Here is a 14,638-nt window from a genome sequence, read left to right as displayed (position 1 = left end):
TTTGCATGTGATCACCATGCGCTTTCTCGCTTCTCTTGCACATGCGCCAAACTTGCGCTCTGCGTAAGCGCATTAGATTTCTGCCTAGCTGAGGCCAGCAATCCACTCTGCCGCACCTATCAGCTGGGCTAAAAAACAACAAATAAAGGTAGGTATAACGCGGGGCAGGCGGGCGGGCCCAGCTCACAGTCATAGAGAACGGTTTGCTGACGTCACATCATCACCACTACCGGCTCGCCCGAACCGGGCCGAACCGGGAGAAACCCACCACTGGTTCTCAGGACTGCTGACAAAACCATGTCTTTGAGGCCTTGCAGACAAGTAACAGAGTTGGAGCTAGTATAATAATAATAATAATAATAATAATAATAATAATAATAATAATAATAATAATAATAATAATAATTTTATTTCTATACCGCCCTTCTCCCGAAGGACTCAGGGCGGTGTACAGCCAATTTAAAAACACAGGACACAACAATGATTAAAAATTAAAATAATTAAATAAAATTGGCGGATTTAAAACCCCAAAAATTAAAATACCCCAATTTAAAAGTATTATATTGATAGCCCTGCCTGGCGGAACAACAGGGTCTTCAGTGCGCAGCAAAACACCCAGAGGTCGGAGATCTTACGTATTTCTGGGGGCAGTTCATTCCACAGGGCTGGGGAAATGATGTTCCAGAGGAAAGGAGCCGCCACAGAGAAGGTCCTTCTTCCCGGGAATTAAGGAATGCCAAACTTCAAAGTATCCTAACCCATTAAAATTTATCTTATTTGCATCTCAGTGCAAATAAGTCCTCGACTTACAACCACAGTGGAGCACAAAATTGCTAACTTTTGCTAACTGAGACAGTTTTTTAAAATAAATTTTATTTGTAAACTGAGACAATTGTTAAATGAGTTTTTCCCCATTTTACGATCTTTCTTGCTACTGTTGTTAAGCGAATCACTGTCGTTGTTAAGTTAGTAACACAGTTGTTAAGTTAGTAACACAGTTGTTAAGTGAACAACTTTATTACAGGGTTGTGGGTACTAGCATATCTTTAATTCCCAATGAATTTCACAGTTCAGTCCGATGGCACTACTTTCTAAATACCGGCAGTGTTTTATTTTCAGCTCTAGGTATGCAGGGGGAAAAAAGATGCTATAAAAGGTTTCTTTATGTGGGGAAAAAAAAACCTTGGTCCCAGAAAGAAACTTTCAACCAATTTGTACCTACAAAGGTTTCATTGTATAGCAGGATTTGCTCACATCTGAGGAGAGATTCCCGATTTCTGAATTTGGCTGCAAAAAGCATTCTGTGCACTTCATTTTGCTAATTAAGAAAGCGATATTTTCTCCATTATTCAGCCACATTAACCTGTTTTAGGTTCTTTTTTAAAATAGATTTTTTAACGTGGTAAATGCCTTGACTTACATTTGCCTCAAATGCACTGCAAGTAGAGAACTAAACTAAATTGTGAATGCAGCTGAAAGTACAGAACTGAGGAAATTTTGTACCTTGTGAAACTTAATCCTTGCACCTGAAGCATTTTTTTTTCCAAACTGACTTTTTGCCTTTTTTTTTAAATCCTCCCTATTTTTTTTTACTAAAGAAGGAAAAAGGGAATTGAAAATATTTTAACTACAATGTGGCTACTGGGTGACAGGGCCTGTGACTTAAAACTTTCTATTATCTGATCCTGATGTGATTTGGAAGCCCAGCTCAGTAAAACTAGTCCAGTTTTTACTCTAAGTTCCCAATTATGAAATTGGCTTAGAAAAATAGTCTCCTTCATATGTTCCTCTATGAAAAGGTCAGGACATACACGGGGATGACAAAGATTAATTGCACATAAGTGAAACCTTCCTTTGGTGTTCTAAAAAAGTCCCAACATTATTTAAAGAAAAAAATTCTCACCCATTTCTGCATGGAATTTGGTTTTAAGTAGCTGGAGACCAATTTTTAGGATAATATTTATTGTCTTATTTTTGTGGAAGTTGTCACCAGAAAATGGATCTTGAGTAAATTATTCCCCAGTGCCAATTAGTTGTATAACTAATTTTATGAGGGATCCTTAGTGCTCTCTGAGCTTGGTTGTTTTTTTGCAGAAGTTTCATTATCAAACTAGATAATGTCCTTGATTAATGCACTGATGATGTTACCTAGTTTGGTAATAAAACATCTGCAGGAAAACAACGAAGATCAGAGAGCACCAAGGACCCCTCATTTCAACTACAAATTGAACTACAAATATTCTTATCAGAACTAAATTTATTTCTGTAAGCTGCCTGGAGTCACTATGAGTGAGTTGGGGTGACCATATAATTTTTTTATTGATAAATAAAAAATAAAAGAGATGTTATAGGTCAGGAGTCAGCAACCTGTGGCTCTGGAGCCACATGTGGCTCTTTCATCCCTCTGCTGTGGCTCCCTGTCACTCAAAATATGTGTCACAACTGCCAATGTGCGACACCCGCCAGCACATGATTTATTGAGCTTTTCAACCCCCGGTAGGCCAACCATGGATAAATCCAAGAAAAGAAAAGTTTCATTTCTGCACGGATATTCAGATAAATTAACCTTAAAATTAAAAGACAAGGAAGACTCAAAATATTTTGAAGTATGGAATAGATGGTATAAGTGGATAAATCAAAAGAAAAAAGGGTAAAGACTAAATTTAGGAAAAATCAAAGGTAACAAATGAGCACTGTAAGGTAGATAGAATAAGAAATAAATAACTGTTTATATATGTATGTATATATGTACACACAGGTACATATATTTAGCTTGTCGGTGGAGTTGTGTATTGTATATGCAATTTTACGATTGAGAAAAATTTGTATAATTTTGTATTTTTAAATTTTTAAATTCAATAAAGTTTGTTTTTTAAAATTAAAAAAAGAAAGAAAGAAAAGTTTCAAAAGAAAAGAGAACGTTTAATTCAACTACATATACTAGTTTTGTGGTTGTTCTAGAAATAGTCAGGCACGGGAAGGGTTTTGTGGCTCCCGGTGTTTTCTTTTCTCTGGGAAACGGGTCCAAATGGCTCTTTGAGTGTTTAAGGTTGCAGATCCCTGTTATAGGTTTATGCAACTTTAGACACATACACACATGAAAAGAAGGAGTGAGGGTGATATGATAGCAATGTTCCAAAATCGAAAGGGCTGCCACAAAGAAGCGGGGGTCAACCTATTCTCTAAAGAATCTGAAGGCAGAAAAAGAAGCAAAGGATGGAAACTAATCAAGGAGAGAACCAATCTAGAACTAAGGAGAAACTTTCTGACAGTTAGAACAATTGGAACAGCTTGCCTCTGGAAGTTGTGAGTGCTCCAACATTGGAGGTTTTGAAGAAGAGATTGGACAACCATTTGTCTGAAATGTTAGAGGGGTTCCTACCTGAGCAGAAAGTTGGACTAGAAGACCTCCTACCTGCCTTCCAATTCTGTTATTCTGTAATATATTAGCAAGGCAGCATCATCATTAATTATTTTAAAGGAGGATATTGGATCCATAAGTATAACAATCATTTTAGCTCTCTCAATGCTATAGGTTTGAAGTTCTGGCCTTCCAAAAGGGAAAGAGACTCTTACCTGAGCAGAAGTGATGGCTAAAAGTTGAGATAAAAATATTCCAAGGAAAAATAAACCAGCCATAGTTGTCTCTGTCCCAGTCCCAAGGCACAAGAGAAGTTTTCTTCTTCCTTCCAAGTTTAATTAACTCCTTCCCCGCTGACCCAATCCACCTTTTCCTTCAGAACAAACCCACCTTCCTTCTAGAGTTTTCGGAAGGACAAGGGGAGACAGATCGATCAACCAGGGGCAGCATTCAGTGAGAGGTGGAAAAAAAAAAAAAACCCAGGTTCTCCAGAAAGGTGGGGGAGAAAGAAGGAGGGGCAGAAGGGCTGGTCCAACTTTAAAGTTGGACATGAGGCATTGCATTCACAGCTCAAGATTTCTTAGAGCGTGCTGTGTGCTTTCAGCTACAGAGCGCAGGAAAAGAGGCCCATTGTACACACAAAAAAGGGCTCGGTTTAGCAGCCGATGTATCTCGTCTATTTGCTCAAGAGAGCCTATTTCCCCTTGCAAAATGTGCTGATCTTTCCTTAGGGTTTTGGGGGACAAATATTAAGCTACGGTCTGGAGAATCTCCTGAACACAGCAGCCCATCAGAGCAGTTAATGGTGGCCAAAAATATCCATGGATATTTTCTAGCCCAATCGCTTGTAGTCTGGAGGTTTGTGGGATGAGGAATAAATTGTCCAAATTGGTAGCAAAAGATTGCGGATACGTCTCTTGTGGGGTGGTGGGGATGATGATAATAATTTTTTGACAAATGGGATACGACACACAACAGATTCTGCAAGGACCCAATGACCTTGTGGCTTTTACCTCCATTTCATGTAAGTATTAGGCAGTGGTGAAATCCAATTTTTTTTTTACTACCGGTTCTGTGGGCGTGGCTTGATGGGCGTGGTGTGGCTTGGTGGGCGTGGCTTGGTGGGCGTGGCAGGGGAAGGATACTGCAAAATCTCCATTCCCACGCCATTCTGGGGCTAGCCAGAGGTGGTATTTGCCAGTTTTCCAATCTACTCAAAATTTCCGCTACCGGTTCTCCGAACTGCTCAAAATGTCCGCTACCGGTTCTCCAGAACCTGTCAGAACCTGCTGGATTTCACCCCTGGTATTAGGGTGTGGTGGAAGGAGTGGTGCGGTGGTCTAGAGGTGGAGCTCTTGCCTCACAATCAGAAGGCTGTGAGTTCGACCCTAGGTAGAGGCAGATATTTCTCTCTCTGGGCACATTGAGAATATATCTGCTGAACAAAACTCCGCATTGGCAACAAGAAGGGCATCCGGCCATTAAAACATTCTGCTAGCTCCATTCAGTTGCCCAGACTCCACCCTGCTAGGGATTATGGGGTCGTTAAATGATGATGATGATTAGGGTGTGGTGGAAGCTCAAAGGGGCGCGGTAGCTTAGTGGTTAAAGATGCTGAGCTTGTCAATTCGAAAGCTGATAGTCCAGGTTCGAGACCCGGGCACTGCGCAACAGGGTGAGCTCCTGTTCCGTTGCTCCAGTTCTTGCAAAGCTAACAGTTCAGAAGCATGTAAATACGAGTAGATAGAGCAGTATGCTTTGGTGGGAAGTAACAGCGTTCCATGCTCTTTGGCGTATTGTCATGGTGGTCACATGATGATGGAAATGTCTTTGGACAGTGCTGGCTAAGAAACAGAAATGAACACCACCCGCTAGAGTTGGATACGACTGGACAGGGGAAACATTTACTTTTACGTCTGATGGAATCTCCAGTTAGACTGGAAGATGGTGTCAAGAGGGAGACAAGCTGTGCTGCTTTATGCAATGCAAGGATTCTAAGCTTGTTAGAATCCTTGCATTGCAGAAAGCGGCACAGGCCTCCCATCCCCTCGAATCCTTATCTTGCCCTTCCCAAGGGAATGCAGTCAGTCTGATGAGATTCATGCAAAATAGTTGAACAGTAAAACTACTATTGAGACTTTCCAGGAATTGTTCTGGTTGCTTTCTCATGAGTCAATCAGTTCTTCCATCTTTGCCGAATGACTGCTAAAGGCAGAAAAGTTGGAGCTGCATGAACCTCTTTGGGGTTATTGTATCAAACACAAAAACAGAGAGGAGATATCTCCTGGGTCCCATAAGGTGGCGTTGTTTATATTGTGGTCCGCCAGCAGCCTGCAGAGCTGGCAGTGGAGTTGGACAGGGAGGAGGCTGGGGAGGAACATAGGCCAGGGCCATCTGGGAGTGATGCACAGACTCTGGAGCCTCCAGAGTCGGACAGCAGAGAGGAAGAGGAACAGGAGGAGCCTGTTCCTAGTGTGTGCATATGCAGAGCTGCCAGAAGGCACAAACAGTTAAAACAAAAGGGGCGACTTGGAAGTAAGGCCTGGAGATGATTGGCTCCTCCCATAAGGCTTAAAAGAGGAGCAAAGGCACGTAGGCGTTTTGCAGGAAAGCAACATTGTTAATTCTGTTTCCAGTCGGCATCTCTGTTTTTCTGGAATCCATGTGGCTTTGCCAAGTAGGTCTTTGGCAGTGTCAAGGGAGATAAAGGTTGGTGATTATCTCGAAGGATTTCTCCCAAAGGACTTTTTGCAACTAATTGGGACTCAGTTGTGAATGGACATAATTCACAGCTGTTGCAATAAAAGAGGTTTTTGGGACTACTTGTGTGTTTAAATGACTCAGGAAGCCTAGGTCACAACATAACCCTCTCTTGCAAAGTAGCAGAGTTAATGGGTGTACTGAGATGTGCTTGTAACATATTCTGGGCCAAAGGGTCTTCAAGGGCAGCCCCATCTAAAATGCATTATAGTAATCCAGCTGTGAAGTGATTAGTACTGTGAGAAGGGCCTCCACATCCAGAAATGGAAGCAAAGTCACGGCTGCCACCTGCTCTTCCAACAGGAGCCGTGGATCCAGAAGGACCAGCAAATTACACTCTCATTCTGTCTGATAAAATATCATCCTATCTAGAACTAAAATGGGAAGGAAAAATCTAGAGTCTATAGATCTAGAGTCCTATGGCTGGCTGGGGAGTTGAAGTCCATATATTTTAAAGTAGTCAAGGTTGACAAACATTGCTACAGCCTTTCACCCAGGGGTGAAATGCTACCAGTTCAGACCGGTTCTGTTGAACCTGTAGCGATGGCGGCGGGTGGTTCAGAGAATCGGTAGCAATGGCGGCGCAAGGCACCACCCACCTGCCCAGACATCGTTACTTCCTGATTTTAACCAGGAAGTAACCTGTTTTTTACCCTCTGCACATGTGCAGAAGGATTTGCGCATGCGCAGAGGGTCCGAGCGTGCATGTGATGCGCGCACACAAAGCGAGAGTCCGCATGTGACACATGCACTTCCGAACACATGCACTGTAGGGAAGGTAAGTAGATTTCACCCCTGCTTTCAGCCCTATATGAATTCCTTCACATGCCTACAGTATTGGTCGAGTTTCTCTGTTCATCCAATTAAGAACCTAGATTATTCATTAAATAACTATGGTGGTGCAGTGGTTAGAATGCAGTATTGCAGGCTGACTCTGCCCACTGTCAGCAGTTCGATCCAGACTGGCTCAAGGTTGACTCAGCCTTCCCTCCTTCCGAGGTCGGTAAAATGAGGACCCAGATTGTTGGGGGGCAATAGGCTGACTCTGTAAACCGCTTAGAGAGGGCTATAAAAGCACTGTGAAGCAGTATAGAAGTCTAAGTGCTATTGCTATCAAAGCTAGGTTCTATAATGCTGACTGTGATAACTGATTATGTGACAGTAAATACCACATAATTCATGACGAAGAAGTCCACAAAACATGCCAGATAATGGCTGATAATTGATCTTCCTTTAGTAAGGTTGATTTGTTTCAACCAAGGAGCCGTTTATTCAGTACATGCTGTGTTATTATCTGAACTGTGGAAGGTTTAAAGATGTAAAACGAGCCCATTCATCCTTTCTGGTAACCCAGATCAATGACAGAGCCCTCCTGTTGCCCCATAATTCTTCCCCTATTACTGGCATAATCTTTTCTTGAGCAGGGTGAAACTAAGAAAAGGATCATGGATGGACTAGAAGTTACTTCCGTCAGCCTAATCAATGCTTAAAACAAGAATAACTCTTGAAGAGGGTCCCATCATGAATGCCAATTGAAGAGATCCTGTATTTTTTGGACCGGCCAGGTGGGTTGGGATTGGGAAACCAAAAGAATTACCGTATTTTTCGGAGTATAAGACGCTCCGGACTATAAGATGCATCTACCTTTTTGGGTGAGGAAAACAAGAAAAAGAAATCTGCCTCTGCCTCCCAGCAATTTTGCCTCGTTGCAGCAAACAGCAAATAGCCTGCTTTACTTTCATTTTCGTTTTCAGCATAGCATGATTAGCACAAGGGGAAAAAAAAAACTGCTCCCAGCAATTTACCTCCTTGCAGCAAGCAGCAGAGGCCCGCACAGCAATAGGCAATGGCAATCACTGCAGCCTGAAACAGCTGAGAGTCGGGAGGCTGATTCAAGGGACAATCAACTTGTGCTAATTAGGCTGTGCTGAAGCTGAAACGGGCTGTTTCTTCTTGCTGCAAGGAGGTAAATTGCTGGGCGGCAGAGGCCAAAGGGAGGGGGCCAGTGGTGGGCAGGGCTACATTCAATGTATAAGACGCACCTAAATTTTCACCCCCTTTTAGGGAGGAAAAAGGTGTGTCTTATACTCCGAAAAATACGGTTGTTTCTCAATTCAGTTTGCATGCAAGGTAGCAGAATCCTAGCAGAGTCATCTATGAAAGGAGTCAAAAAAAAAAGTCAGAGGCAGCTGCCACTGTGCAATCCAAGGCCAGCCCCATTTTGACATGCATTGTATCAAGAGGTGCTATTCAGCCAGTTCTGACTGGCTTTTTGAGTTCAGACAACCTGTAAATACCACCTCTGGTTGGCCCCGGCCTCATCTATTTGCTGCCTCCCGAATCCCAGCTGGTCAGAGTCCCAGCTGATCTGCTGGGTCTTCTTTTATGGCCCTGCTCAGGATAACGGAGCTGGAAAGCAGGTTAGTAGGGTGGGGAGGGAATGGGGATTTTACAGTATCCTTCCTCTGGAGTGGGGTCTGAATGGAGATTTTACACTATATCCTTCCCCTGGAGTGGGGTGGAAATGGGGATTTTACAGTATCCTTCTCCTGAAGTGGGGTGGAAATGGAGATTTTACAGTATCCTTCCCCTGGAGTGGGGTGGAAATGGAGATTTTGCAGTATATCCTTCCCTTGGAGTGGGGTGGAAATGGAGATTTTACAGTATCCTTCCCCTGGAGTGGGGTGGAAATGGAGATTTTACAGTATCCTTCCCCTGGAGTGGGGTGGAAATGGAGATTTTACAGTATCCTTCCCCTGGAGTGGGGTGGAAATGGAGAGTTTACAGTATCCTTCCCCTGGTGCGGGGTGGAAATGGGGATTTTACAGTATCCTTCCCCTGGAGTGGGGTGGAAATGGGGATTTTACAGTATACTTCCCCTGGAGTGGGGTGGAAATGGAGATTTTGCAGTATATCCTTCCCCTGGAGTGGGGTGGAAATGGGGATTTTACAGTATCCTTCCCTTGTCACACCCACCAAGCCACACCACGCCCATCAAGCCACGCCCACAGAACCAGTAGTAAAAAAATTTGAATATCACTATTGCATTGTATGTACAAACACATATACAAACGGGGCAGGGTTTCAAATGCACAGGGCCGGCCCGGAAGCCATCTTGATTTTTTTTTCACCCTTTCCTTGCTGACATCCTTAAACCGAAAGCAACGTTTATCAACCTTGGCAGCCTGAAGATGTGTGGGTTTCAACTCCGAGCATTCTCCAGCCAGCATGAAGGGAGAATTCACCATTATCCAAGGTAGTGAGGTTGCCTGGCAATTGGTAGCACCGCCCTCCTAGAGGGTGACATGATAGGGAGTCTTTCAAAATCCGATACCTTGCCACAAAGAACAGCATCTGAAAGCAGTCCAAGAACAATGGATGGAAACTAATCAAAGAGAGATCCTTTCTTGGAATTGGTGCGCATTTCGGCCTGTCTTGAGTTGGGTGGCCATTTGAATGGTAAGAGTTGGAGAGCAACGATCCCAGGTGGGAATTAGCCTAGACCCGTGATGGCGAACCTATGGCACGCGTGCCACTGGTGGCACGCGGAGCCATATTGGTGGGCACACGAGTGTTGCCGTAGCTCAGCTCCAGAACATATGTGCATGCTGGTCAGCTGATTTTCGGGCCTTCTGGGCCCACCGGAAGTTGGCAAATGGGCTGTTTCCGGCCTCTGGAGGGCTTCCGAGGGTGTGTGGGGAAGGCTGTTTTCGCCCTCCTCAGGCTCCTAAAAAGCCTCTGGAGCCTGGGGAGGGCAAAAAACGGGCCCACTGGGCCATCGCATGCCAAAAGCAGGGGGACATGGGGGGAATCACACGTGCTTGCGTGGGGGGGCAGGGTGCATAGAATTATGGGTGTGAGCACGCATGTGCGCAACCACCCCGCACTCCCCCCGCTTTTGGCACTCGATGGCAAAAAGGTTAGCCATCATTGGCCCAGACTCACTAGGTAAACACAAGAGTGCTAGATCTGACACCAGCTGCCCCTTGAAATGCCTTTGAGCCTTATCTAGTCTTTCCCAGGCAAAAGCTGCTAGTGTGGGGACGGAATGGGACTTTTCGCCTCGGTCTCTTCCCCTTGCCTGTTTCACCTTCTGGTTTTTGCCTCTGTGTTATTAGCCACAACCTTTTCTCCTCGGCTGACCCGCCCCCCAGTCTTTCGCCCCGGCATATCCGCCCCGGCCTCTACGTCCCAGTCCCTTTGCCGGGGCCCATTTGTCAAAGTAGATTTCACACCGGGCTTTTAGCCTCCCAGGACAATTTGTAGCCAGCCAATCGGTGCAGGGGCTCAGGGGCTTTGGGAATGGAAAAGCGGGGGCTGCAGTTCAGAGGGAGGCTCAGGAGGGCCAACAACACCCCCCCCCCTTGTCCAAAGTGCCTGAGACAAGGGCTGGTTCGCATTGCCACGAACTGCTCGCCTGTCAGTTCGGAGCCTCCCGAGGCTGCCGAGAACAGCGCGGGGAGGGGGGGGACTGTAAAGGATGAGGGATCCATCACCCCAAATGGGAAGAGAAGAGCGGGGGGGGGGGGGAGAGAAAGAAAAAGAAAGAAAATAAAGGAGAGCGAAAAAGAGAAAAAGAAAAAGAAAGAAAAAGAAAGAAAGAAAGAAAGAAAGAAAGAAAGAAAGAAAGAAAGAAAGAAAGAAAGAAAGAAAGAAAAAAAGACAGACAGATCCCTCCCCCCCTTGTCCAAAGTGCCTGAGACAAGGGCTGATTCGCATCTCTTTACCACAGAAAGGAATCTTCTGTGGGGAAGATTCCTGTATTATAGGCAGGGAACAAGACTGAACTTTACATGTATGGATCTGGTTGTTTGCGTCTAATAGGTAGGGTGGATGGGTGCGTGGATGGGTAAGGAGGGAGAGACAGGTAGGTAAGTAGATACAAATAGTCCTCAGCTTACAAACGTCGTTAAGCAACCACTTGAAGTTACAATAGCACTGAAAAAACTGACTTATGACCAGTTCCCACACTTAAGGAGCATCACTAATTCTTGAGGTCATATGATTGCGATTCGGGTGATTCACAACTAGCATATATTTATAGGGGTTGTAACACCCTCAGGACTACGTATTCATCATTTGCAACCTTCCTAGCCCGCTTCCAACAAGCAAAGCCAATGGGGGAAGCCAGGTTCACTTAATGACTCAGTGATTCGCTTAATGACCACAGCAAAAAAGGTGATAAAATGAGGTGGTTACATGACTTACATAGCGACATCATGGCTTAGTGATAGGTCTGGTCCCAATTATGGTCATAAATTGAGGACTACTGTTAGATAGATGAAAACTAGCTTACACCATTGCCTTTGGTTCTGTATAAAATAGTAATCTTATTGCTTTGGCATAGGGTCTGTTTTTGTAACTGGTTTTATTTTGTAGCTGGCAACCCTCAGGACTACCAGATTAAGATTCACAGATCCAATCAATGGCCTCTTATGTTTTTGGGGAAAAGGCTCAAAAGCCTGAGCCCTTTTAGCATGCACTATGACGCCAAATTTAATGTCATTCCTTCTAACTGCCTTCTCTGCTCCATTTGGGTTATAATGAATGAAATTTGGCTCCTGGTTTCTATCATCCTCCCTTTTTACAACTCTGTAATCCTTTAATTTGGGGTAGAGTCAAAACGACTGGATGGAACTGAGCGTTTACTTGCTGGATGCCCTTCCTGACACTACGCAGAGTTCACAGCAGACATTTTTTTTTTCTTCATGCCCTAGCAGAGAAACATCTGCTACTACCTAGGTTTGAACTCTCAACCTACTGAGTGGAAGGCAAGTGTATTCATCACTTAGCCACTACTAAACTGCCGCTCTACTTCTGCTTTCTATCATGATCCATATTAACTTAGTTTGTCTACTTAAATGCAATTTTCTCATTTCGTGTTACTTTCCGGAAAGCTTTTATGCTAACTCGCGCCTTTAGAAAAATGCCTGGGCTTCTGGGTTTCTTCTAAAGTGTTGACAGTGATCTAGGTGGGAAAGTAAAACTTCCTAGTGCTTTGGGTCAACGTGTTCCATTCTTCTAAAACACATGTTGATTTTTTCCTTTATATGTACCAGGTTAATCATAAGCTCAGATGTCAAGGTCAAGGATGCAAGAATTAAACTCCACAGATTTTAGTAATGCCAGTCTTTGAGGTGGTGAAAAATACAGTAGCTCTAAATTCGCAAGTGGGACCAGAACTTCTGTTGCTAAGCGATGCAGTTGTTAGGTGAGTCACACCCAGTCTTACAAATTTTTTTGCGGTGAACTGGTGTTAAAGTGAATCACAAGGTCCTTAAGCAAATCCAGCTTTCCCCATCGACTTTGCTTGTTTGAAGCTGCTTTGAGGTTGGCAGGTAGCAATCCTTGTGACGCTCGGGCAGTGGTAGAATGCTGCTGTTTTAACGATCAGCTTGGTAAGCGAGCGCTTCATGCTGAAAATGGAGCATTTAGAAGCTCAGCTGCTTACCTTCCAAGTCAGCAATGGTAAGAACAATGAGGGAGGTGGAATAAGCTGTGCTACATGGTTGAGATAAGCTAGAAAGCAGGAAATAAAGGACAGGATAGGGCGGGTGGGTGGGGCCAGATGATCATCGGAGCTACCGGTTTGCCCGAACCGGCTGAATTGCCAAGTGAAAGAATTGTGATCACTTGACCATGGGAATGCTACATTCCGTTTAAGTGTGAGGAGTGATCGTAAGGCACTTTTTTCGGCACGATTATAACTTCGAATGGTCACTAAAAGTTTGTAAAGTCTACCTGTATAGAATCTTGGAAACTATCGGAATTTCCAATCCTCATCTATTTGTGGATTGATAAAGTAGAGATTCCTTGAGTGATTTGAAATGCTTCTTTCCAAATTTCTCTGCACCTGGGATAAATTCATGAGATAAAACATCAATAGATTTGGCTGCCATCTCTTGATTAAATCTCTTTTATTCCTTTCCTACCTATCAGGCGTGAAAGACCCAGGGCCATTTGTAAAAGTTCAATTAAACTGATTTATTGCTAGAAGTCTATGCACAGGAATCTTCTCAACTAACAGTTGGTACCTGCATAGAGTATCTAATGACACTCAAAGGGGGTTGGACTTAGTTCTCTTGTGGCTATGTAGGGATCCTAGGCTGAGTCCCCTTTTCACTCCATCTCCAGGTTCTACCATTTTTCCTCACATCAACCTCTCATAAAGGTAAAGGTTCCCCTCGCACATATGTGATAGTCGTTCCCGACTCTAGAGGGCAGTGCTCATCTCAGTTTCAAAGCCGAAGAGCCAGCGCTGTCTAAAGACATCTCCATGGTCGTGTGGCCGGCATGACTAAACGCCAAAGGCGCACGGAACGCTGTTCTCTTCCCACCAAAGGTGGTCCCTATTTTTCTACTTGCATTTTTTACGTGCTTTCGAACTGCTAGGTTGGCAGAAGCTGGGACAAGTAACGGGAGCTCACCCCATTACGCGGCACTAGGGATTCGAACTGCTGAACTGCCGACCTTTTGATCGACAAGCTCAGCGTCTTAGCCACTGAGCTACCGTGTCCCTGTATCTCTCATAGGAACTCCATAAAGATTAATACGAGGCTATCGATACAATAAGAGAAGAAACAAATTAAGTTCAATTTTAGTCAATATTTACAAGCTTTTTGCCTGTGTTTTCAGAAGTCTGTGCCACCAGTCCTCAAGCACCACTGGGAATAGTTAAGATACAGGTATAGGCATTGCTGAACTTACGTTTCATTTAGTGACCGTTCAATAGCTTTGAAAAAGCGACTGATGTCCTGTTTTCACACTTATGACCGTTGCGGCATCCCTATAGTCATGTGATCAAAATTCAGGCATTTGGCAACTGGCTCATATTCCTGATGAGTGCAGTGTCCCAAGGGTCATGCGATTTATTATTTGTTAGTCCGATTTATATGCCGCCCTTCTCCGTAGACTCAGGGCGGCTTACAATGCATTATAGCAATAGCCTGCATACTTTTTTTGTATATACCTGCTTATTAGGGCTTTCGGGCCCCCCTAAGCGGTGTTGTTCTATACAAAGTTGGCTTATTGCCCCCACAATCCGGGTCCTCAATTTATCTACCTCAAAAGGATGGAAGGCTGAGCCAACCTTGAGCCTGGTGAGATTCGAACTTGCACTAATTGCAGGCAGCTGGCAGCTAAGTGCTAGCACTTAACAGCACTTTAGTCCGCTGCACCATGGAGGCTCCCCCTTTTGCGACCTTCTGTGAAGCAAAGTCAACGGGGAAGCCGGATTCACTTACCGTGTTACTAACCTAATAACTGCAATGACTCACTTAACAACCGTGGCAAGAAAGGTTATAAAACGAGGCAAAATTCGCTTAACCACTGTCCCGCTTAGCCACAGAAGTTTTGGGCTCAATTGTGGTTGTGATTCGAGGACTACCTGTAATGCTCTGGGTCCCTATTCCAGAGTGGCTGACATACACAGAACTATGGAAGACCGTTTAATTCGGGGGTCTCCAACCTTGGCAACTTTACGACTTGGGGACTCCAACTCCCAGAATTCCTCAGCCA

Source organism: Pituophis catenifer, unplaced genomic scaffold, assembly GCF_029215685.1.
Source record: "Pituophis catenifer annectens isolate HBS135680 unplaced genomic scaffold, rPitCat1.0.hap2 SCAF_3, whole genome shotgun sequence".
In the NCBI taxonomy this organism is placed as follows: Eukaryota; Metazoa; Chordata; class Lepidosauria; order Squamata; family Colubridae; genus Pituophis; species Pituophis catenifer.
The sequence above is the reverse complement of the archived record's forward strand: the minus strand, read 5'-3'. Positions refer to the sequence as shown.